Consider the following 23555-nt stretch of genomic DNA (forward strand, 5'->3'; position numbering starts at 1 on the left):
ACACCCATACCCAACCACACATCTTACACCCCACCATCACCAGACACGCACATTCTCATACACCTGTATGTTGGTACACAAAGTAGTGTTCCAAGATAAAACAGTGGCTATAAACACTTGCATGTGTGTCAGTTAAAGTAACACCATCATATTGGTTTCAATCTCAAACCATGTGGCTTTTATTTTTCAGTTGGGTGGAGGGGGGGTGGGGGCTTAGTGGTTTTGAAAACTCTGATGCTGCTAATAAAAAAAGAAAAGTGACAGAGCTTTCAGAACCACTAAGTCCCATTTTAAATAGTGAAGTCATTTCCAGAGTGCCTAAGTCTTGAAAAAGGGTAAATTTTGCAAAAGTACTTAATTTGCTAAAGACATTATCTTAAAAAATGTTTGCTTTTTAATCTTACACTATTTGGGTAATATAAATGTTTAGTGGAGGGCTTCATGGGGGCACCATGTCTTGGGACCAAAGACATTGAGATGTTGGTCCCAAGATGGTGACCAGGGGGCGGGGCACCTGTCAAGGGGTGGGGCTACCCATGCAGAACTCAACAGCCTGCCAAAACTGGGTAAGCGGCCCTCCACCCAAACTAATTGCCTGCCCCTGCCCTAAGATCATGTATAAACACAGCTGGTAGCACTAGATGACACTCTTCAGAAAATAGCATTTGTTGGAAAGTAACCTCTGAGTAGGAGCATATTAAAGATGGTAGCCAGAAAATTTCAAATGGAGAAAACTGCTCTCTAGATAAGAGGCTGCTGCAGCTTCTTGTGCTTTGATTTGTTGTTTTTTGGGTTTTTTTGTTTTTTTAGTGGAGCTGTTTTTCCTGCAGATGACATTCTGCAGGGTGCAATACTGCTCGGTTCCATCTAGAGGCAACCTGAAATTGCTTTTTATGTCAAGCACCAAAAATGAGTGACTTCTGCAGTGATGTGAACTGTTTTAAAATATTAAATGCAGAGCCTTTTAGTTTTGTTGTTTGGAGCAGATGTATTCTCTGATTGAATTATGTGAAAAAGTGTGTGTAGGAAAACTACCTTGCTTTATGTGGAGTATGGCTTAGTCTTATATAACATTCAATTACAAATGCAAATATACCACATTCCTCACCACCGTTTTCTGTAACATGTAAAATTGTAGTAATAGTGCCTCATATAAACTTAAGCCCTTCTTTATAGCTCTGTGCAGAATCTCCTTCCCCTCCTCCACAGGCTTAGGTCTCCTCTGTCATTCAAACTAGCTACTTAACAGTGGGCTTTTCTGCTGTGCTGCCTCTTCCTAGTTCTATTCTGTATCCTCTGCTTTTCACCTTCAGACCTTGTGTTGCTCAGAGTTGCTGTTCCTGGCTTATATGAAAGCATTTTTAGATCCTGTTTCTGTGGGGAAATAATCCTAAAGAATGTGTGAAGACTGTTGAAATGGCTCTGCATAGTAGACGGAAGTTGGCCAATGGTTAAAAAAAAGGGGCTGGAGCATAGCAGGCATCAAGACAGTGAATGTGGAGCTTAACTAGTGGCAGTACTGGTATTGGTTCTTCAGTATAGTTTTGTTTTTTTGTCTCTAAACTTGTCTTCCGAATAACTCAAGTTAAATTCTGTGTCCCAACATATTTATATGGCTGCAACAATATTTTTTAATTGATTTTTTTTTTCATTTGAAATGTGTAGTATAGTATAGTCATAAGAGCTTCATTGCAGCCTTTTTAAAAGGAAAAATAAAATAATTGCCTGCTCTGGAAAGTCTAAACATAGAAGTGAAGGAAACAGGATTAAAATGGAGCATTATTATACACAGGATCAGAGAAAGCAAGGATGGATGACCTCATAAGGTCATCTAGTCCAGCCCCCTGCTCAAAACAGAATTGTCCCTGACCAAGCCATGGCTATTGTATCCTGTAATGGCCATAAGAAAAAGTAAAACACTAAAATGGGAATTGATTGATGTAGGGCAGGACTTTTTAAATTTAAAGAATAATGAAAGAAGAGAGACCTAGAGTTGCATTCTGCTATGTGTTTACAGACTAGTAAAGGCTACAGCATAAGGCCCCTAGTTAGAAAAAAGATCTAGAGCATCCTCTTGGCAGGGTTAATACGACCTTCAGTGCGGATTGTAGGTGAAGTGGCAAGAAAACAAATACTGGTGCTATTATTGAACATACTGGGAATTTAGTAGTTGCTAGCTAGGATTAAATTAACTACTGTAGACACTAAAGAAGGATGATGGATGAAAAAGCTATATTATACAAAGACTGAAAAGAAGGATCATGGAAGAAAGTAGACTAGCTATATAGGGTGCAAACAAAAGGAGTGAGCCTAAAAATTGCTAACAAGTATTTCAAGGAAAGGAGTACATTGCATTTGGCAAGGCAAACTTAGGACAAATGGCAATGATCTCATGTGACATGTTGCTGCACCTTTGCAGTTTAGACTTGGGGTTTGGATTTTTTTTCTCTTGAGCAGTACATACATTCATGTTGTGCCTGGGATCCATTTTAAATATTCCAACCAGATAGTATAAAAATATGCCTATGATCCTGCAGTACTTAGCAAGGCAAAATTCTCCTTGGACCTCCTTGTAGGTTTTGGTCCACATACAGGTTTTAGAATTAAGCCTTTGATTGGGTAGTTGAAGTGAGGGAACCAGGACAAATTCTACTACCTATATGAAACTTTGCAAAGATCACCACAAATCAAATAAAACAGTTTGTCACAAATCAGGTTGCCAGTGGTTTTTAAGCCTTTGCTATCAGTCTTACAGATTTTTTTCATTTTGGAGAGTCTATTGTCCACTAAAGTGTTGATACACTTACGTAAATTATCTCCATGATATTTACCTGCAAACATGATATGAAAAACAAGTCTGACGTTTACATGTATTATTTTTAGGAATATGATGCGTACCTTTGTCTGCTATGATGTGGTTTGCCAAATGGTGACAGAGCTTGATTACTGCAGGTATTGCATATTGCTATGAAAGGAACAGTGATTTCATATATCAATATCTTTACTAGAATTTACTATACATGACAGTGGTTAAGCAGTTGCTTTTGAAGGTTTCTCTCCATTTCATGATATGCCAGCAGATAAGTTTTGCAAAGGAATGCAGATAACTTTTGGACATGGAGAACAAAGGAGTTTTTCTGATTTTTAAAATAACTGACTTCCTGAAGCTCAAAAAAGGTGAGTGAGACAGAGACAGGGTTGGCACCAAGTTACCCTGAAACCCATTTTTATAGAAGTGTACTTAGGATAATGCTAAGCTTTGGGTAATACATGCATTTAGGACTTCTGTTGTATTCTCTAATTACTGCTTCTATTAATATAGAGATGATATTTTGATTTGAAGAATCTGTTCTGAATCACTGCATTTACTAACCAACCACAGATTCCCAATAAAATCTGTATGAACATGATGAAGAAGTAATGTATTTATACTATTCATAGGGGAATGGCAGGGTTATTTATCTGCGTATTGTCCTTTTAAAGATTGAAGGTTGTAGTCTATGAAAGCTTATGCCTCTCTAACTGGTTCAGAGAGGCGTAAGCTTTCGTACAGTACAACCTACTTGAAGGGGAGGGAACCCTGCTAAGAGAAATATATAGCAGATTGACTAGATCAATTCACATCAGTGATATCCAACTCATCCAACCCTGTCGATTAGAACTGGAGCACGGTGCCAGTCCATGGGTTGGATGTGGAGTGTGAAGCCATGTCACTCTAGCCCATGAGGCTGGAATTTGGTGCAGCAGTGGCAGGGGTCAGTATCAAACAGCAGTCTTCCCATGTCTGTCACAAGCTTATATTCTCTCTCCATATCAGTTTGTTCCTCTTAAGAATGTAATCCCATTAAACTCTTCTGATCCTTTTTCCATCATCTGTTTTGGCTTTGACCCTCAGAAGAATTCTGAAGTTTGTGCTTGGCAGTCGTTTGTGGCATGGAATGGAGCCTTTAGTTGACTTTGTTATTAAGATTCATCATTTAACCTTTCATGGTAAGAGAAAACATTGTTATGACTTATCCTGATATTCAGTGTACTGTATTTATTTGTATACAAGATGAAGGTTTTTCCTCCAAACAATATGGGGAAGAAAGACTCCTCATCTTATATTTGCATACAAGGACACCATATTAAATATATTGGCTATCATTAAACTGATCCCAAAAGCAGTGTGTGCTCAGTAATGGAAACGAACTATGAAGCTGATTAATTGCAGCCAACACTGAGCATGACTATAAAATACATGGCCCATGGGCAAACATGCTGATGGGAACCTTCTACAAATGTTATTAAAAATGCTTGTCGCTCTGTGCTTACAAAGCTTCACATATCGAGCACCCTTGTTTTAGCAAAACTTCATATTGCAGCAATAAACTACATATTCAAAGCATACACGTATATATATTAAACCCTTAAACAACATACCTCAACTTCTCACAACGCCCTCCCTACAGAACCCCATGAAAAACTTACCTCAGTAACCACCTGAAACTCTCCATCCCTCCAATCAGTCTTCTCCAATTGTATACATTTTGGAGGATCCCAGGACTTGTAACAAGAACACCTGGTTCCAGTCATGAGTGGGGGGCTAATTCACAGGGATATTTTGTGGGAGGTATCTGGAATACACACACATACCAAGTGGTGCTGATCTGTGGGCTCACGGTGGCTTGAAACTGTTGAGTCTGCTGGGGCCCAACCCAATGCACTATATATATGGTAAATCATGAACCTTTTGACTTTAGACTAATATTATGCATAGTTTGTGTTATATATGAGTAGGTGCCAAAGTGCTACTTAAAAGTGTATTTATGGAGTATCTGTGCCAAAAGTGGCAGCAGTTTCTAAAAGGTAAAATGCCTCACTTCAGAATGAACTAAGTGTATGGGTACTCTAAGCAAATTACTAGAGCTATGTTGATTTTAAGAAGGTCAGATTTTTCAAATTTATTCCTCACTTCTATGTGCTCAGAGAGAGCAAGGACTAACAGGAAGGAGTGTAGGGAAGGGTCTAACTTCATATTCAGACAAACCTCCTTTTGTCTTTGCAGTTTTATTGTGGAAAGGAATTGTGCAGCTATTTCAAGATCAAATTTCAGAAATAAGAGTGATACATAATAGTAGAGAAGTAGCTGTGGGCAGGATTCTAATGGAAACATTTTACTTTTATGAGAAGTGTCATTAGCAGGGATCCTGTTTTTCCATTTTCCATGTAAAAACAGGGAAAAGCACAGATTTCTGCTTTTTATCAGAGAAAACATGGATTTCTCCTTTTATCAGCGAAACCTGCAGATTCCCTGCTTTTGCAAAGAGCTCTGCCGGCTGGTTGAGCTCCAGCCTGCAACAGCTGTTTACAAACAGGGTGGGAAACCCCAAGCCCTGCCCAGAGGGGGAGGATGAAGGGTGGGCCCTGAGGCTCTCAGTCAGCCACAGCTCCACTCAGCTAAGCTTCACTCTTTGCTCCTGGAGCCTGAGGGAAGTGGGGCTTGCAGGTGGCTGGGGGCCCCTATGGCAGGGCTGGGGGGTTGCGGGTCATGGCTGGGGGGAGCCAGGAGCTGCTCCACCCCCACCTGAGCAGACAGAGCAGTGTGGGAGCTGGCTCCATGATGCTTCTGCTGCAGCTGCCTGCTGTTGGGGGCAGAGAGCCGCAGACTTGTGTCCATGGCTCCATAGCCCTGGTAGCTGGGGGTTCCCTCTGGCAGGGGCTGTGGGTGGGGGCAAGAGGGCAGGGGATTGTTGTGGGGGCAGTGAGGAGCACCAGCATGGTTGGGAGGGCTTTGAGGGTGAGTGAGAGGCACCAGCAGGGCTGGGGGGTCATTGCGGGGCAAGTGAGGGGGTATCAGCAGGTCTGGGGGGGGGGCTTCAGGGTCTTTTAATAATGGATTTTGGGGGGTTTATCAGAGAATTTGCAATTTTATTGTAAGAGAATTTGTGCTTTTTTTTTTTTTTTTTATCAGAGAAAACCAGGATCCCTGGTCATTAGATTCTTAGCGCTGTGCCACATTCTCAGGTGTTAAAGTCCTCTGGATGGATGGATGGATAGACGCACACTGTGATAATTAGTTTAACACCTTTGAATAATGACAGTCTGAGTGTGTTAGTTATATAGGGGTCCAAACTTATAGCCCTAAGTTGTCTAGTAATTTGCAGACTGTTCAGACTGCAATAAACTGTTCAATCTGTAAATCTGTATTATTGATCTTATTTATTTTTCCAGTCAGTTGTCAGAAGTTCTAGCACTGATATGCATTACTGGCACACAGTGCCCCAGTGCATTGTGCTTAGACTTGAACTCATCCATATACCAAACAGAAACAAAGTCTACATGCATTGTGTCATGGAATCGACATTTAGTCAAAGGGAGTGTCACAGCAGATTAGAAGAGTCCAAAGTGATTAAATCATCACTATAGTGACTCAAGAACTTGGAGGAAGGAAGCTACTGTTTTGAGTTAGTGAGTGTGTTAAAGAGACGAAAGGAGCCTGCATGTTTGGGATATTTCCCTTAAGGTATGAATAGCTAATTAGTGCAGTTGTTCTTTCCCTGTTGAAGGGACATGCAAGAGAACCTGCTGAGGTAACTGTTCATTCCTCACATCTCTGTATTCATCTGCTTGTAGGGTGTATGCAGCATGTTTTTCTCTATATGTAACAAGATACAAGGTCCAGGTAGGTTACAGAAGGGGAGAGGGAAAAAGAGGCTGCATGCCTTTGGACACTGAGCAGTCATGCAGCCCTGGCCACATAAGAGCCCCAAATAAAACCTCTTAAAGATTGCACAATTTAGCTTTCTGACTCTGGAAAAGGAGCGTATAGTACAGGACCTAACAGAGGGCAGAGGAAAGGTGGATCCTGGAACTGATAACAATTATTCTCGTCTAATATGCAAGTGAAAATCCCAATTAAGGCTGGCTGCAAGATTTCTGTTATTTCCTAAATAATGGTTTAAAAACTAGGCACGCCCTGGAGAGGGTTTTTGTCTCTGAATGGTAAAGCTAAATACAAAATGACTGGGACTGGAAGCTGGTCACTGTGTGCTTGTGCAAAGATTCAAGGAGACACACATTAACTTCTGAAGAGCTGCATGTGGCTCCAGAGCCACAGGTTAGCCACCTTTTGCTTTAGAGGAAGTGTATTTGTACAGGGCATGTCCAGTGTAATCCATCCCCTGTCACACCCACGCTGGGATCAACAAACACTTATTTAGGAACATCAGATGATACACCCCTGACTGTTCTATCTGATATCTTTCAGTAGATCTGTCTCCATGAATTTGTCTAATTACTCTTTGAAGCTGGTTATACTCTCTGACTCTGCAGTCTCCATGGGTAACGAGTTCCACACTGTACACTGTGTGGTTTAAAAACAAAACAAACAAGAAACAACCTTTTGTTTGTTTTAAACCTGTTCCTGTTAATTTCAGTGAGTGTCCCCTAGTTCTTGTATTCTGGGACTTGGTAAATGATAATTCCCTATTTGTTTTATCCTTTATCCACACCCTTTATGATTTTATAGACTTTCAATCCTATCCCTCTCAGCTTTTTTACCCTCTCCTGATACAGCAGCTGCTCTGTACCTGCTTTCCTTTCCTTTTCTTTTCTTTTCCTTCCTTTTTAATTTTTTTTTTGGTACCGTTTCTATTTCTACTACATTTTTTTTGAGGTGTGAAGCCCAGGAAGGAATGCAGTTTTCAAGATGTGGGTACACCATGGATTTTTACAGTGACAAAATAACGTTTGTTTTCAATTTCCTTTTCAGAGACACCCAACACTTTTTTGACTTTTTTGATTGCTGCTGCACATTGAGTTGATGTTGTTAGAAAACTATCTACAATGACTCCAAAGTCTCTTAGCTGAGTCAAACAGCTACTTCAGAGCCCAGCAGGTGAATCCATAGTTGTGGTTATTTTTCCTTATGAGAATTACTTTGCACTTGTCAAAACTGAAATTGATCTGCCACTACTTTGCCTGCTTGGCATTTGGATTTTCATACAATAGCATTCTTAGGAGCATTCTCATGAGAATTTTCTCTCAAGTGGTAAAAATCTCAAAAATCATCATTTCCCTGCGTGATGGAAGATTTGTTTGGATGTTATGGAACACCCCTTATTTCAACTGGAATTGGAAAATAAACCCCTTGTTGTTTCATATCTGACATCCACCAAAAACCTGGGGACGGATTTGGTTCTGTGTTCTTGAACCTGACCCCTCTATATATCTGAAATCAAGATTCAGTTTTATAAATATCATATGAGGAGAAGTCTACTGAACTTGAGGTGTCTGCTGGCTGATTTCACCGGCAGATCACAGGCCTGGCAGCCATTTTCATGGGACAAGCACAGCAGGCCCCCTGATGCTTCTGATTGGCCAAGGGGCCACAATAGTCCTGCCCCTCCCCACAGACTGCCAGATATCCCCAAACCACTTAGATTACAACACACCAAATAATGGCTTCTGTGGGTTTAATCCTGGGATTACGCCCATGAAAGCCATTAGTTGATACATTATTAAGCAATCTAAGTGGCCATTAATAGCTTCCGTGGGCTTAATCCCCTGACAGGCTCCATGGAGACCCTGGGATCATGGGGTGGTGACAGCGTGAGCCCAGAACTGGGGCTGGGACTGGGGCTGGGGCCAGGAAAGACCTGTGATCCACTCCCTGCAGTCCCCATGATGGGAAATGTGGCGAGTGGATTGTGGTTTTGCCCCAGTCTTGCATTATCACCACCCTGTTACCCTGGGGTCTCTATGGAGACTGGCCAGGAGCCATGTGGGTAGGGTGTGTGGCCAGGCAGATAGGATGAGACCATGGGAGGGCAGGGAGCTGCATCCAGGGCCAGGGCTGGGGCTAGGGCCAGGATCTTGGGGCTGGGGCAGATCCATTATCTGCTCCCTGAATGCCCCTGCTCACAGAACCCATGCCCACTGAAGGGCCATGCGCTCTGGCCTGGGCCCCACCCCTGTGCTGTCACTGCCCAAAGATCTTGGGGTCTCCGTGGCGCCACTCACCTATCTTGCTCCAAGATGCCACTCTCTGCCCTCCTGCAACACCATCCCAGCCACCTGGCTCAATGCCATGCCTGCACAGGTCCTGCCCCCAGTAGTGGGTGTGGGGCAGATGGGCTGGGGTACCTGGGTAGCAGTGCCAGGTCCAGTGGCTGCAGCCATTGGAAGGAGCTGCCACCACTGGGGTGTAGGGAAGTGAGTCTGAGCACTGCACCACCCCAGTCCTGCTGCACTTCTGAGGGCACTGTGATGAGGCACCTGCCATGGCTCAGGCTGCCCGTGCTTGGGCTAGGTGGGAGCGAGGGATCTACCATGATCTGGACAAAATCCCTCAGTGGGCAGGATCCAGTCTGTGGGCTGTATTTTGCCTACCCCTTCTCTGGAGGTTAGGGATAGGATTCACAATGACTGGGATAAACTAGAAAAATGTTTCAAAACCAATCAGAAGAAATTCAGTAAGGAGAAGAGCAAAATTCTGCACTTGGGGTGGAATACTAGTGTGCATAAATACAAAATGGAAAATGACTTGTTAGGTTGCTGTACTGCAGAGAAGGAACTGCAAGCTACAGTGGAATTCAAGTTGAATGTGAGCCAACAGTATGCTCTTGTTGCAAAAAAGACAAAGCATACTGGGCTGTATTAACAGGAGTGCCTCTTGCAAACCAAAGAGAATGATTCTTCCACTCTGGCACTAGTGAGTTTTCACCTGGAGTATGGTGTCCAGTTTTGGGTCCCACGCTTCAAAAAATGTGTGAACAGTTTGGAAAGAGTCCTGCAGAGAATTACAAAAATTATTAGACACCTAGGAAGCTTGATGTATGAAGACAGGCTGACAGAATTAGGTTTATTTAGTTTAGTGAAGAGAAGACTGATAGCAGGATTTAAGAACAGCCTTCAAATACCTGAAGGGCAATTATAAAGAGGATGAGGACAAATTTTTCTGCCCTAGGTCCTGGCCCCATGCTGTTACTGTCCTGTGACCCCTCCCAATGATTCTGGCCTCAGCCACCCATGCCACTCCCAAAGAGAGTTATTCTTGAGAAATTTGCAATAGGCTCAACAATACAATAATGTACTTGTCTGTAACTGTATCAGGGTAGGTGTTCTTAGTATAAATTGAATTTGTATATTAGAGGTAATTTTAGGCTTCTTAAAAGATTGTATGCTTTGCAGGTTCACTTCCATTCTGCTTGGTAATAGCCACAAGAAATTCATAGAAGGAAATTCTTTCAACACTTTGCCTTGGTAGTAGTATACAAAAGTTCCATCATACTGCAGATTTTGTGCCTAGACATTTTGTAGTTTGCTACAACATGTAAAGTTAATAATGCAACTGGTTCACAGAAGAGTTGACGAGTGCTTAGATTCATAGAAAATTAGGGTTGGAGGGGACCTCAGGAGGTCATCTAGTCCAAACCCCTGCTTAAAGTAGGACCATTCCCAAGTAGATCATCCCAGCCAAGGGTTTGTCCAGCTGGGTCTTAAAAACCTCCAAGGATAGAGAGTCCACCACCTCTCTGGGTACCTGTTCCAGTGTTTTACTACACTCCTAGTGAAAAAGTTCTTAATGATATCTAACCTAAACTTGCCTTGCTGCAACTTGAGACCATTGCTCTTTGTTCTGTCATTTGCCACCACTGAGAACAATCTAACTCCTTCCTCTTTAGAGCTACCCTTCAGGTAGTCGAAGGCTGCTATTAAATCCCCTCTCAGTCTTCAATTCTCCAGACTAAATAATCCCAGTTCCCTCAGCCTCTCCTCATGAGATATGTGCCCCAGCCCTCTAACCTCCACTGGACTCTCTCCAACCTGTGCACATCCTTTCTGTAGTGGGGGACCCAGAACTGGACACACTATCTCAGATATGGTCTCACCAGTGCTGAATAGAGGGGAATTACTCCCCTTGACCTACTACCAACACACCTACCAGTGCAGCCCCGTATGCCATTAACCTTCTTGGCAACAAGAGCATGCTGCTGGCTCATATTCAGCTTCTTGTCCACTGTAATCCTTTTCTGCAGAGCTGCTGCCCAGCCAGTCAGCCCCCAGCCTGTACTGGTACACGACATCGTTCCATCCTAAGTGCAGGACTTTGCACTGGTTTTCTTGAACCACATAAAATTTCTCTTGGCTCTCTCCTCCAATTTGTTTAGGTCACTCTGAATCCTAGTCCTACCCTCTTATGTATCTACTACTTGCCCCAGCTTACTGTTATTCATGAGCTTGCTGAGGGTGCACTCCATCCTATTTTCCAGATTGTTAATGAAATATTGAACAAAACCCGCCGCAGGACTGACACCTGGGGCACACCACTTGATACCAACTGCCAGCTTGAATCGGTGATCACTACCTGTTGAGCCGAATCCAGCCAGCTTTCTATCTGCCTTACAGTCCACTCATCCAACCCATACTTGCTTAACTTGCTTGCAAGAATGCTGTGGCAGACAGTATAAAAATCTTTGCTAAAGTCCAGATATACCATGTCTACTAATATATCAGCATCCACAGAACCAGTTGTCTCATCATACAATGCAATCAGGTTGGTCAGGCATGACTTGCCCTTGGTGAATCCATGCTGACCGTTTCTAATCACCTTTTTCTCCTCCAAGTGCTTAGAAATGGATTCCCTGAGGACCTGCTCTGTGATTTTTCTGGGGACTGAGGTGAGGTTGACTGGTCTGTAATTCTCTGGATCCTCCTTCTTCCTATTCTTAAAGATGGGTACCAATTTGCCCTTTTCCAATCATCTTGGACCTCCCCTGGCTACCACAAATTCTCAAAGATAGTGGCCAGCAATCACATCAGGCAATACCCTCAGCACCCTTAGATGCACTGCATTCAGCCCCGCAGACTTTTGTATGTCCAGCTTTTTTAAATAGTCCCTAACCTGTTCTTTCACCACCGAGGGCTGCTCACCTTCTCTACTTGAATAACATCTTGTGCTATTCCTCTGCTTATTTTTTTTCAATAAAATATAACTTTACTCAAGCATACAAAATAAGCTTACAAGGATCTCTATGCAGCTTCCCCGCCTATCCAATACCCTGCTTTTAATATTCTATTTTTTCCAACGCAGTTCCAGCTGACACCTAAGGAGACATTGGTCAGTGGAAACAGGTCGGACTCATTTTTCTCTTCTTTCTACCCATCATTGCTCTGTAGAACCTCTAGCTGCCTTGGATCCCACCTACTAGTACACTCACACATCCTGGAGTTTCAGTGCTTCACTGATAAAAGCTGACTGGGGGGAAATTGTAGCTCATTTGAACTAATTGATCAAAATTCCATTGACCTCACTGGGGCCAGGATTTCCTTCCAGAGGTTGCTCTGTCCTCTGTAGTGGTATAAATGGTGGCATTGCTGTTGACTTCTGTGGAGGTGTACTAACTTGCACAGGGTCTGAGAAATTGTGCCTTGAATATGATATATCTGAGTCACACTGTTTTCAATCCACCAAAACCAACTAAGCCATTTCAAAGCTAAATGATAACAAAAAGTAAACTTTTCAGTTTAAATGCCAGGTTCTATCATCAGTTTTACTTACTCCTTTCTTTCTAATTGAACTAGACATTATTTCAACATCTCCCATAATTGAAGTAGTGATCCAGTTGGAAAATTTGAACAGGAATTCTTACCACTCTTTCACCTTAAACTGCTTTGCAAAACAGTTGTAAAAATTCCAGCAGTTAGATTTTGCATGCACTCCCATTACACACACAGCCAGTTACCCCAGTACCACACAGAAAAAGCTCAATTTGGAAATAGTCTGAATAAAAAATAAACAATTTCAAATGAAAGTTGTCTGAATTTATTCAGAACCCCAAGTACTTTCAAAATCAAGTGTCAGCTACTTATGCATCAGTTCATCTACCCCTAACAAGAACTAAAACATTGACAGTTTCAGAACCCATAATTACCAATCATACTTTGTTAAACAATATTTGTAATGATTTTTTTTTTTACTTCTGCAAAACACAGCAGTAGCATTTTCTTTCTTCAGGTGATTAACTGATCAAACCTGGCGTATAATTTTTTATAGAAAACTTGATCAATAACTGAATAGAAGTTTTTGGTTATTTTTCTTTTAAAGGGTTGGGGAAAATTATTAAAAAATCAACATAAGAATGGTCATAGCACACTTAATGCCATTCTCATTCTAGTTTATTGAAGGCTAAACATTTTTAAATAATAGGATGACAAAAACCTAGCACTTGATTATATTTTAAAATTTATTTTTGTTCTGAATTTAGTTAAATCTATATGAAAATTGGTCCACTATTTGAACAGTGATTTACATTTCCAAATGCACTTTTGCAAAAGTAAAGAGCACCATGGACTCTTTTTGGTACAAAATTGTTAATTATAAAGCAGCAAATATGTGTCTGTGTACAAATAAATAAATTACATCCTGTTTATTTCTCAAACACAGTCCTAAATATTTACATTGGTTCCTGGCATTAAAAATGAATAATTCATTTAATCAGCTGTGAATAGCAGCATAAGTAAATCATGCAAATAGAGTACAGGTATTCTAAATCCATTTTCCTCTCAAAACAGGATTTTCTCTTTTTATTACTTCATATTATTTTTATTCAACATATGTTAGGGTTTTTCACACAGAGTAATCATAATTAACAACCAGAATTTTGGAAAGGGCTTCACACTTTGTTTCAGTGCCTACAGTAATGCCTAGAAGGGACCTTAGTAGGTGGCAGATTGTGGCACAGCTACCGCCCGCTTCTTTGCAGATTCTTCTGAGGTGTACTACCTACCGGCCATCATGAAAGACAGGACACGGGACAAGACAGGCATTAACTTTACCAATGCCCTTCCTGAATTTTGGATATTGGATCTGGACATAGTATTCAAGAATTGATTGCACCAATATCAAATATAGAATCATAGAATATTAGGGTTGAAAGGGACCTCAGGAGGTCATCTACTCCAACCCTCTGCTCAAAACAGGACCATTCCCAGCTAGATCATCCCAGCCAAAGCTTTGTCTAGCTGAGTCTTAAAAGCCTCTAAGGATGCAGATTCCACAACCCCTCTGGGTAACCTGTTCCAGTGCTTTACTATTCTCCTGGTAAGAGAGTTTTTCCTAACATCTAACATAAACTTCCCTTGCTACAACTTGGAACTGATGCTCCTTGTTCTGTTAGTTGCCACCACTGAGAACCTTCTATTTCCATCCTCTCTCTAACCACCCTTCAGGTAGTTGGTTACATATTTTAGAGGTAATACAACCTTTATACTCTTACACTGGAAATTTCCCTGTTCATTCATTCAAGGATTACATTCAATCTTCTGTTTACTGCATTGCAGAGGGAGCTATTCTTAACCACAAATAAAATAAAGTAATCTGCCTGACTAGGCTAAAATGAGCTGACCAGTACATTATGAAAAGGGGGATGTGCACAGAGGCAAAGCTATACCCCTTCCATCCACTTGCATCTAATTGGAAGGAAGCAGTAGTAGTGGGCACCTATTCCTGCATTCATATAATCAGGTCTTAATAGACTTCATGTCCACGTGCAGCCCCTGTCCAACACAGTCAAGCTTAGAATGCAGGAGTACAGGATTGTACCCAAAATATTAAAAAATAAAACCTTTACTGGAGTAAGCAAATTCAATATACCGAGGCCAATATCACTCCCAGAAGTTGACTGTCCTGGGCACTAGGCTTAAGATGCATGTATTTTTAAAATCATCCATAGATCTCTCAAAAGTAGTGAAGACTGTGTGACATTTTCTATTTTCAACCTGTGTACAGGCAGCAACACCACTGTAATAAATTTGCATTTAATGGCTGGAATCAACATATTTTTCACACTTATGATAAATTGATTAATTATAATGAAATAATTTGGCACATTTATCTATATAATTTCTAAGCATAGGGGAAATAACATTTCAGAACTGCATAACACAATTTATTACCACAAAGGATTGCCATTTCTGTCCTATCAGATTCAGTACAACTGGGCAAAGTCCAAAAAACCAGACATTTCTCATAATTTCAATCCTACATTTACAATATTAACTGCAATGGAAAAAAATACTAAAATAATCAGATAATTTCAGTTTCAGCTGCTAAATGGAAATCAAGTTGGTATGGTCCTGAAAGCCATACTAAAATGCATCTGCTTATTCAGTGTAGTTTTCTTTTTTAGCTCTTTCTTTGAGAATTACTGGTGTAGTTTGCCCCAGGTATAGGCTAAACAAAACAATAGAATAGCAAGGCTACCTACACGGCTCCTAAATTCCCATAAAAAACTTTGCAATACTGTAGTGTATTGTGATTTCTGATATAAAAGGTGTGTGTGAAACACATTTTCTTCATGAGTATTTCTAAACAGAAGAGCTTTATTTTTTAAAATGAGTCTTCCCTAAAGATTAGATTTATTAGGATTGAAGTTAACAGAAATCTCACTGAAGCTGGTGAGTGTGGTAGCTGCCCTTTTTATGGGATCAAAAAAAGATGCAATTAAGCTCCTTTTTGATTGAAGGCAGTTGATTAACAATTGTGATTAATACCAGAGATTAAAAGGGGAGAAAAAAGCTATGTTTCTGTTGGCTTGGCTGTTTAATCATATCTAATATGCATCTGTGTGGGCTTATTTTTTTAAACCTGGCTATAGCAGAATTTTTCTCTGTTCATACATGTTAAACCAGGCACGGCTATCATTTTGAGCCAAAATTGGGTTTACAGCCACAGTTAAAATCCAGGGTTTTCTTTTTATGTGGATTAAAGAATAGAGACATCCTAGGAACAGAACTCACTGTTAATAGAGAGTCTTATTCTTTTAGACTTGAGATCCAGATTCTCTTTGAATGCTGGATTTGTTACAGGTGGTATATCTATAAAGTTATGTTGTGTGTATTAGATTTGTTTGTCTGCCTTCATTCCTACTGCTCTCGGTTTGGTTTTCTTCATATGAAGCATTGTTATAGACAAAATGCTATAACAAAATTCAGGTTTGGTGCTAACATTTTAAATCATTCAGATAAGATGATTCTGGTGAAAGATCAAAATAGTTGGTTATGCTGGTCCTTCTTTAGACCCATCCATTGCGGAGGGGTAATTATTTAAGGGAGAGAAGAAATGGGTCCCAGGGCATGCTACCCAAAGTGGACACTGAAAGTGGACAGTCATAGCCAGAGGCATAACAATCAGAGTCTGTTCCATGAGTGTCAATAGAGGCAGATGGGCCGGCTGCAACAGCAGCCAGTTTTTTTGAGCCCCCTGCTGGGTGCCTGGGTCTTGTGACCCAGTTGTCCACACCTTGTTATGATACTTGTGATGTTTGAGAAAGACAGATAAGCTTAGAGAGGAAAAAAGGCAATCATGTGAAGCATTGTTTCAAAAATGCACAAGCATAAAGAGTAAAGAATAAACTGCAGCCTTTAGATTTGCTATTTAGGCGTTTCTTTATGCTTAACATTGCAATGCCTGTGTTTTAAAAAATGAACCTAAAGTCCATAGAAAGTGAGTGGGAAGTGAGTGCCTAAATTCAATGGAGAGCTTTGCAAAACTTACCTAAGATTATAGTTGCAACTATTTTGTACGCACGTTTGTATGTGGGCACGTACAAAAGCAGATACAGTGCTTAATTCTGCCACTCCTGATCCTGTAGGTTGTATCATTATATTTTGTTTTCTGGGGTTGTGTTACGTTTTGTTCTTTCATCGTTGCTTAACGAAAGCTTCTACCTGCCAAATTACACCCTGTCTTCCTACGCAAATGAGGCTTTCTGTTTCCCTTGTGGCCCCCAGTTCCCTTCAATGGGATTGCACAGAGGTAATTGGTAATTTCATTGTCAATGCTGTTGATTCGTAAGAGGGACTCATCCAACTCACTTATTCTTAGCTGTGTTAACTGCAGCACATAAGGTAGTGTTTACTTTTGTTAACAAATATAACTCCATTTGCAATAGGAGGCAATTTTCTGAGTGGTGACGGTAATGCTTGCCCAGAGTCTCACAAAAGGTCATGTGGTAACTTTGGGGGACTATAGTATCAGTAAAAGAAGCAAGATTCTTCCAGGAGGGAGGAGAGGTTTGGTGGATAGAAAGAGCTTCAGGAAGTGCGGGAGAATAAGGAAATAAAGTTACTTGATTCCTCAGCAGTTTGAAGAAAAAGAGAGACTAGAGAAGGTAATGTATGGCAAAAGAAATGCAAAGTAACCATTTAAAGTGTTAATACCATTTGCCTTTTAATAGAAGCACATTGTTGATAATGAAAGAAGCTGTTGGGAGAGAGAGGAAAGTAAATAACAAAGCATATGGAGAATCTTATAATAAAAGGAGAAGGGAGAAATTAGAAAAAAATACAAAAATATGTTGTTTTTTAGAGGCAGGATTGTAAAAAGATGGTAATTTTGTTCATTCCCAGTTTTCATGCTTTTTAATGGCAGTTTTTCATTTTTGAATACTCTCTCTCTCTCTGTCTCTCAAGATAGACACTTTCCTTTGGTTTCTCATGGATTGTCTGTTTTTTGATATTATAAAGATATGCCAGTTGTGTCTCAACTCATCAGGATGCCTAACTAAAAGAATTGCATTCCTTACCACATGGTAGCTGAAGGTGATGCCTCTGTATCTGTTTTTGTTATTTCCTGTGCACAGCACATACCTCTGTAACATCGATTGCTAAATCATGTTTTTGTATTAAATTAACTTTAGAAAGTACAGTAATTATTCCTAATTTTAAAATAGCATATTCTGTGCTCTACAGTAAAACTAAAAATAGAATAAAAGAGATGTCAATTTTACTCCCTTTGATTAGAGAAGCTATATAATTTATCCCTGTATATCCTTTGTCAGAGCTTGCTTTGAACCTGCCTAAACCCAAAACTAATATTCCTTGATTGTATTCTGATATTTTTATAAATGTAACTTTAATTTTTTTTCCACACTAGAAATAAGGATCAAGTTTACATAAGTAATTTTGCATAAGTGAGATGGGTCAGAGCTATTCAAAAGGTAGGATGTGTTTAATTAAAATTATTAATTCTATAATGTATTGCTGTAAGCTAAAGAGAGGCTAAAGATAAATAAGTGTATGTGTGTGTCTGGGGGGGTGGTAGAGTGGGGGGGATTCTTAGGAAAAACCTGAACAGCAGGTCCTCAGCTGGTGTGAATCTTTTTAATTCTATACCCCAATTGAGGATTTGCTTGTCAAAGACATTTCTTCAGATGACTTTGATTTATAGGAATATTTCTCATTGTTTCTTAAAAAGTTGTGTTTTTCCCCAAGTGAATCTAATAGCTAATTTATTTCTGGAGATGACCAAAGGGTTCTAAAGTTTTTTCTTTGACACATAAATAGTGAATGTAGCTAGGACATTTTGGCTGTAATTCATATTGATTTAGAAAATGAAATTCTCTTTAAAAAGGGCTATCAGGATAAATAATAGATTGCAAATGATTCAATGTATTTCATTTTAATGTTGTTTAACACAAATTGTTGCAAGCAATATTTTATCCAGAAAATACCTTATAAAAAGATATTGATAATGCCATTGACTAAACACAGTTAGATGTTGGGTAATTAAAAACATTTTCACAACTATTTGCACAAATGGTATCATTCTATTATGTCAGTGTAGCTGCTTAAAGTGCTATAACTAATTGTCTTAAATGCAGGGTCATCTTGGATTAGGGTAAATACAGTATTTTAAACTGTTCTAGTAAAATGGTTTATTAGCAAGTATCATCTTATGAGTCATGAAACACAACAGAAATCTATGTGCGTCTACAATGATATAAAATTTTAATATGAATTATAAGACACGTTGCACAGTTGATCAGAATACATGCAAAGCCTTACTCATGATCTCCCTGGTGAGCAGTCTCAGTTATTCTTATCAAATGAGTGGTGGCTTGCACTGTCAAAATAGATGTTGCAGGGCACTAAGGTGCCTGCTCCTTTAAGAACAGAAACTGTGGAAGGAGAGGACCCTAGGAGTCAGACAGAAACCCCACAGGTGCAGGTTACTATGGCAGCAGGCTAATGAGGGAATTAGCCTGCACCTGCACCCGGTCAGTTGACCGGAAGAAGGCAGGGCCCTGGGCACATATAAACCCCAGGGCTGAGACCAGCAGGGGTTAGTTCTCTGGAAGCAGCCAGGGGAAGGAGTCTGCAGAGAAGAATTGCCCAGAGATGCTGTGGCTTCCTTATATGCTGCCTATAGGGCTACTGGGGCTTCAGGAGCTCACCAGGTACCCTGGGCTACAAGACACTTAATGCTGGGGGGGTGGAGTTTGACTCTTTTTAAAGGGACAGAGTTCACCCTGAACTGGTTGTATTATGTTATAGCCCAGGGGCTCATATTTTGGTTGTTGTTTATAAACTGGTGGACCGAGGTGAGGCTATTGGGGAGGAGGAGACCTTGGGGTGCACTACAGTGTGGAGACCCCAGCACCAGAGGGTGCAACGCCAGGGGGCGCAGTGACAAAGGGCCTGTGGAGAGCCCAGCGCCATGGAAGTTGCAGAGATAGGGCTGTGGAAAGCCCGGTGATGACAGGAGGCTGATCTAGACTAAGGCCTCAGAGGGACAATGCTTGAATGCCACCTGCGAGGCATGGGGTGTGGTAAAGGGATGGTTTTGGAGCCACGAATCTAGCCCATAAGTCTGAGGGTGTCCCGTGAGGCAGCCATTTTGAATGGGACCCAAAAGGGATCCAAGAACCCGCAGGGTTCAGTGGGGTCCATCAGGACCGTGTCCAAACATAAACTTGAGGGCAGCCTTACTTTTTATTATAATTACCAGCAAGATGTGGCAGGTGAGGAAAAGGATGCCTGTTTGGCAAGATTCGCACAGTCATAGAGCCCTGAGGCATCTCAGCCATCCCTGAGGACCCCATGCTGTGACAATGGACACAGAACAAATATGCATTTATTTTTACGATGTATAGTATTGTGTAAATTTTGAACGACACTTTTTCAGTATGACCAAACTGGAAGTGTTCAAAACATCTTAATTGAGATTTCACCTTATTAGGCTGGACTAAAATTCATAAGACAAAAGTTTGGGGGTTTTTTTTTTCTAGCTTTGGCATTTTGTTGTGATTTTAGTCTTCACAATATACTCAGGTCATAATGAGCTTTTCTTAAAACTACAGTTTGAGATCTCAACCCTGGGGCGACTGGACTGCTAGTAGGTGGGTGCTACCTGGGGGGTACTGCTGCCATGGAGAAAAGGTCTAGGACTTGCTGGCAACTCACCCCCTGGCCACAAGAGAAGTGGACAGGTTCCACAGAAAAAAGAAGAAAAAATGATCAGGCCTCTTGCTGCTTTTTTTTTCCCCCTCTGCAGAGCCTGGCCACATGAGGTGCTACCAGGCCATGCAGCTCCTGAGCTGCAGGGGGGCCCGGTCCTTCCCTCCATGGTGGCAGCACCTCTTTGGGCCCAGGTGTGGTGCTAACTGTGTTGGTGCTGCCCTAGCTTGCAGGCAGCACTCGCCTGATTGCACTCTTCCCGGAGCCCACATAGGGAACAGCACATGACGGTCTTCCAATGTACAGATTTGGGGAAGAGATCAGGGACTTGGAGATGTGGCAGGTGCTGCCTGCGAGCTGGGACAGCACCTGAGCAGCTAGCACTCCACCTGGGTGGTCCCAGGGGATGCCACCACTGCAAAGGAAAGGACCAGGCCTTCGCACAGCTCAGGAGCTGTGCAGCCTGGTGGCAGCTTGTGCGGGCTGCTCTGCTGAGGGGGGGAAAAAAAGCGGTGAGAAGCCTGATCCTTTTTTTTTCTCCCATGGATCCTGCTCACACCTTCCATGGCTGGGAGGTGAGCAAACCAGCAGGCCCTGAGCTGCAGGTGGCCCTGGATTTTTCTCCCCATGGTGGTGGCAGCCACCAGGGCCACCTGGGTTGGTGGCTAGCAGACAGGTGCTGCCCAGCTCATAGGCAGCACCCAGCCTGAACCCAGTGTTGCCTGAGCCAGAGCTGGGGCACCACCTGCCTGCTAGCTGCCTGCCCAAGTGGCCCAAGGGGGCGCTGCTGCCATGGAAGGAAGGACTAAGGCCCTCCACATCTCAGAGGCCATGGCAGCTTGCCCCCCAGCCACAGGAGATGCAGGTAGGCTCTCTTTTTTAAAGAAAAAAGAAAAAAAAGATCAAGCCCTTCTCTGTTTCTGCCTTTAGGCCACCTCTCCTACAGCAGTGGGAGGAAGGTGTCAAAGGCTGCAGTGTTACAAATAGATACATTAAAAACTAAACCACATCTCCATGTAGTTTACTTTACAACATAGCAAACTCATTTAAATCATAGAAAACCCCCACACGTACAGCATGATACAATTAAACTGCAAAAATGGCCAATTTTCATCACATGTATAAGCACCCATGCATCACATAACTTAGCTGGCTGAACCTTTATAGAATTTTTAGGGGTTTCTTGTGTTTATGTGAGGTTATTCTTAGAATGACATGTAATTTTCATGTACAACTGAACCACCAGTTTCAAGGTTTATCTGTTGTTAAATCCTCAAAACTGTCCTGTTACATAAAAAGGTGGTCAAAATGTTTTCTCTGACATAGTTATGAGCAATTGCTGATGTAATTTTCCAAACACAAATGAAAATTGTTAAATGAAAATGGTGGTCTGGCAAACAATGATTCATGTATTAAACTTCTCAGAGAACCTATCCAGCTCTAGGATTCGGTAATGGTCACTTACAATCCATTTATCTTGCTAGAATGCATTATTTTTAATTTCCCTACATTCCTTTTATGCTTGAAGAGAACTAGTTGCTTTTTACATTAAACAAATTTACAAAAAACACTGTAGAATTTTTTATGTAATATTCTGGTATTTCTTTGAGAGAGAATTTGCTATTGGGTATTTTCAAGGTCTGTTTCAATTTAATTATATAGCAAAGTGGCTGCTGAAATTTGTCTTTGATTCTTTGCTTTATTTGTTTACACTAAACTGTTTAACAAAATGCTAGCTTTGTGCAGTTTATGCACAGATTATCAGTGGGACCAGGTTCAGCCCCATTGGTAGAGAATAAATATAGCAGCAACAAATGCAAGGTACCATTTTACAATCCTTTTTTCAATCATAACAACAATTTGATGCTTATCCTAAGATAAATGATTTCTTTTTCACTAGTCTGAAGTAGCATAGATAAAGCAAATAGTATGGCACCTTTATTTGATAAGTCAGTGAGACCTGTTTTGGTTGTGTATATCATAATAGTTTTCTTTTCACTTAAATTAGATTTTTCCATCAAAACTGATCCCATTCTCACTAGCATTGCCTCAATGTCAGTTTGAGGTGTAGGCTAGAAGATGGTAATATGGTGTGAATTAATATGATAAAATACTATCTATATAGCTAAAATACTCAGTAGCCATTGTGTGACAGAATTTTTGTAGCTGTAGCAAGGTAGTCAAAGTCTCTCAGTATATATAAAATCAGAAAAAGCTACTCACAGTTAATCTAGTATCAAATGATAAATGTGATATCAATGACAGGTAACTGGAAGTATGTGAGCAGTTTGAAGGTAAGGTAGATGAACAGATTTGATAAGCAAGTATCTGTAGCATATGTTGTAAAGAGATTTGTAATTGATTAGATTTGACAGGATATCTTAAATTTAAATCTTATTACTGTTTTTTTTTCTGAAAGAAATATTTCTGAGTGTGGGATGTCTCCTTGTACCTTTAGTTGCATCTGTTTTGTGTCACTGATGTTCCCATTTAAACAGGGCTTTTAAGGGTGCCAGACTGTTTTTGAAAAAGAAGAAACATACTAAGATGACATTAATTTCACATTTAGGGAATTAAATATAGGTGCACACATCCGAGAAGTTCAAATTGAAACCTTCTTAAATTGGACTCTTAGGGCATGTCCACACATGGAAGCACGTGTTCTTGTTGCAGCTCAAATAGAAGCAGTGCAAATTTGAGCCAGGGCTTTTTGTTTCATTGTACATGCTTGGACATGCACTTTAGTGTGGAGCAAATTGTGCCACTTGGAGCAAAATAACCCTGCCTGGCTCCTCCTGGATCTGCGGCCAGGGGGAGCTAGAGCCTGAGACAGCACCTGTGCTGTCCCCAGCAGTATAAAAAGCTGCCCTGGCAAGTAGTTCAGGGCTACTAGCTTTCAAGAGCTTCTGGGGCCCAGCCAATTGATACCTGGGGACACTACCCCTTGTGCCATCTGGACTGCTGAAGCAGCCCTGAGAGTTCCGTGCACCCTCTACCCACTGCAGCAGTCTGGCAGTGGGGGGTACTGCCTGGCTGTGACCTGCTATGCACCTGCCAGACCAGGATAGGGACTGCACAGCCAGTAGAGGCATCTGCCCCTCTGGGCCAGCTGCCAGTGGACTGTGGTTGCAGGGTTGGCCTCTGTGCAGCACTGCCACCACATGTGCCCCCTGCCTGGCCATCTGGGTAGCTATCGCCCGGAAGATGTTTCAGGTGTGGTGCCCTGCTTTGAACTGTCAAAGCATGTCCTCCTGGCACCATCTGGCCAGGAGGTCAGCCACAGCCAGCTGGGTCCAGGGTCCTGCCACTGGCCTCCCTAGCAGGAATTCTAG

The sequence above is a fragment of the Gavialis gangeticus genome, unplaced genomic scaffold (genome assembly GCF_001723915.1).
Source record: "Gavialis gangeticus isolate Ggan-Ray unplaced genomic scaffold, GavGan_comp1, whole genome shotgun sequence".
Taxonomy (NCBI): Eukaryota; Metazoa; Chordata; order Crocodylia; family Gavialidae; genus Gavialis; species Gavialis gangeticus.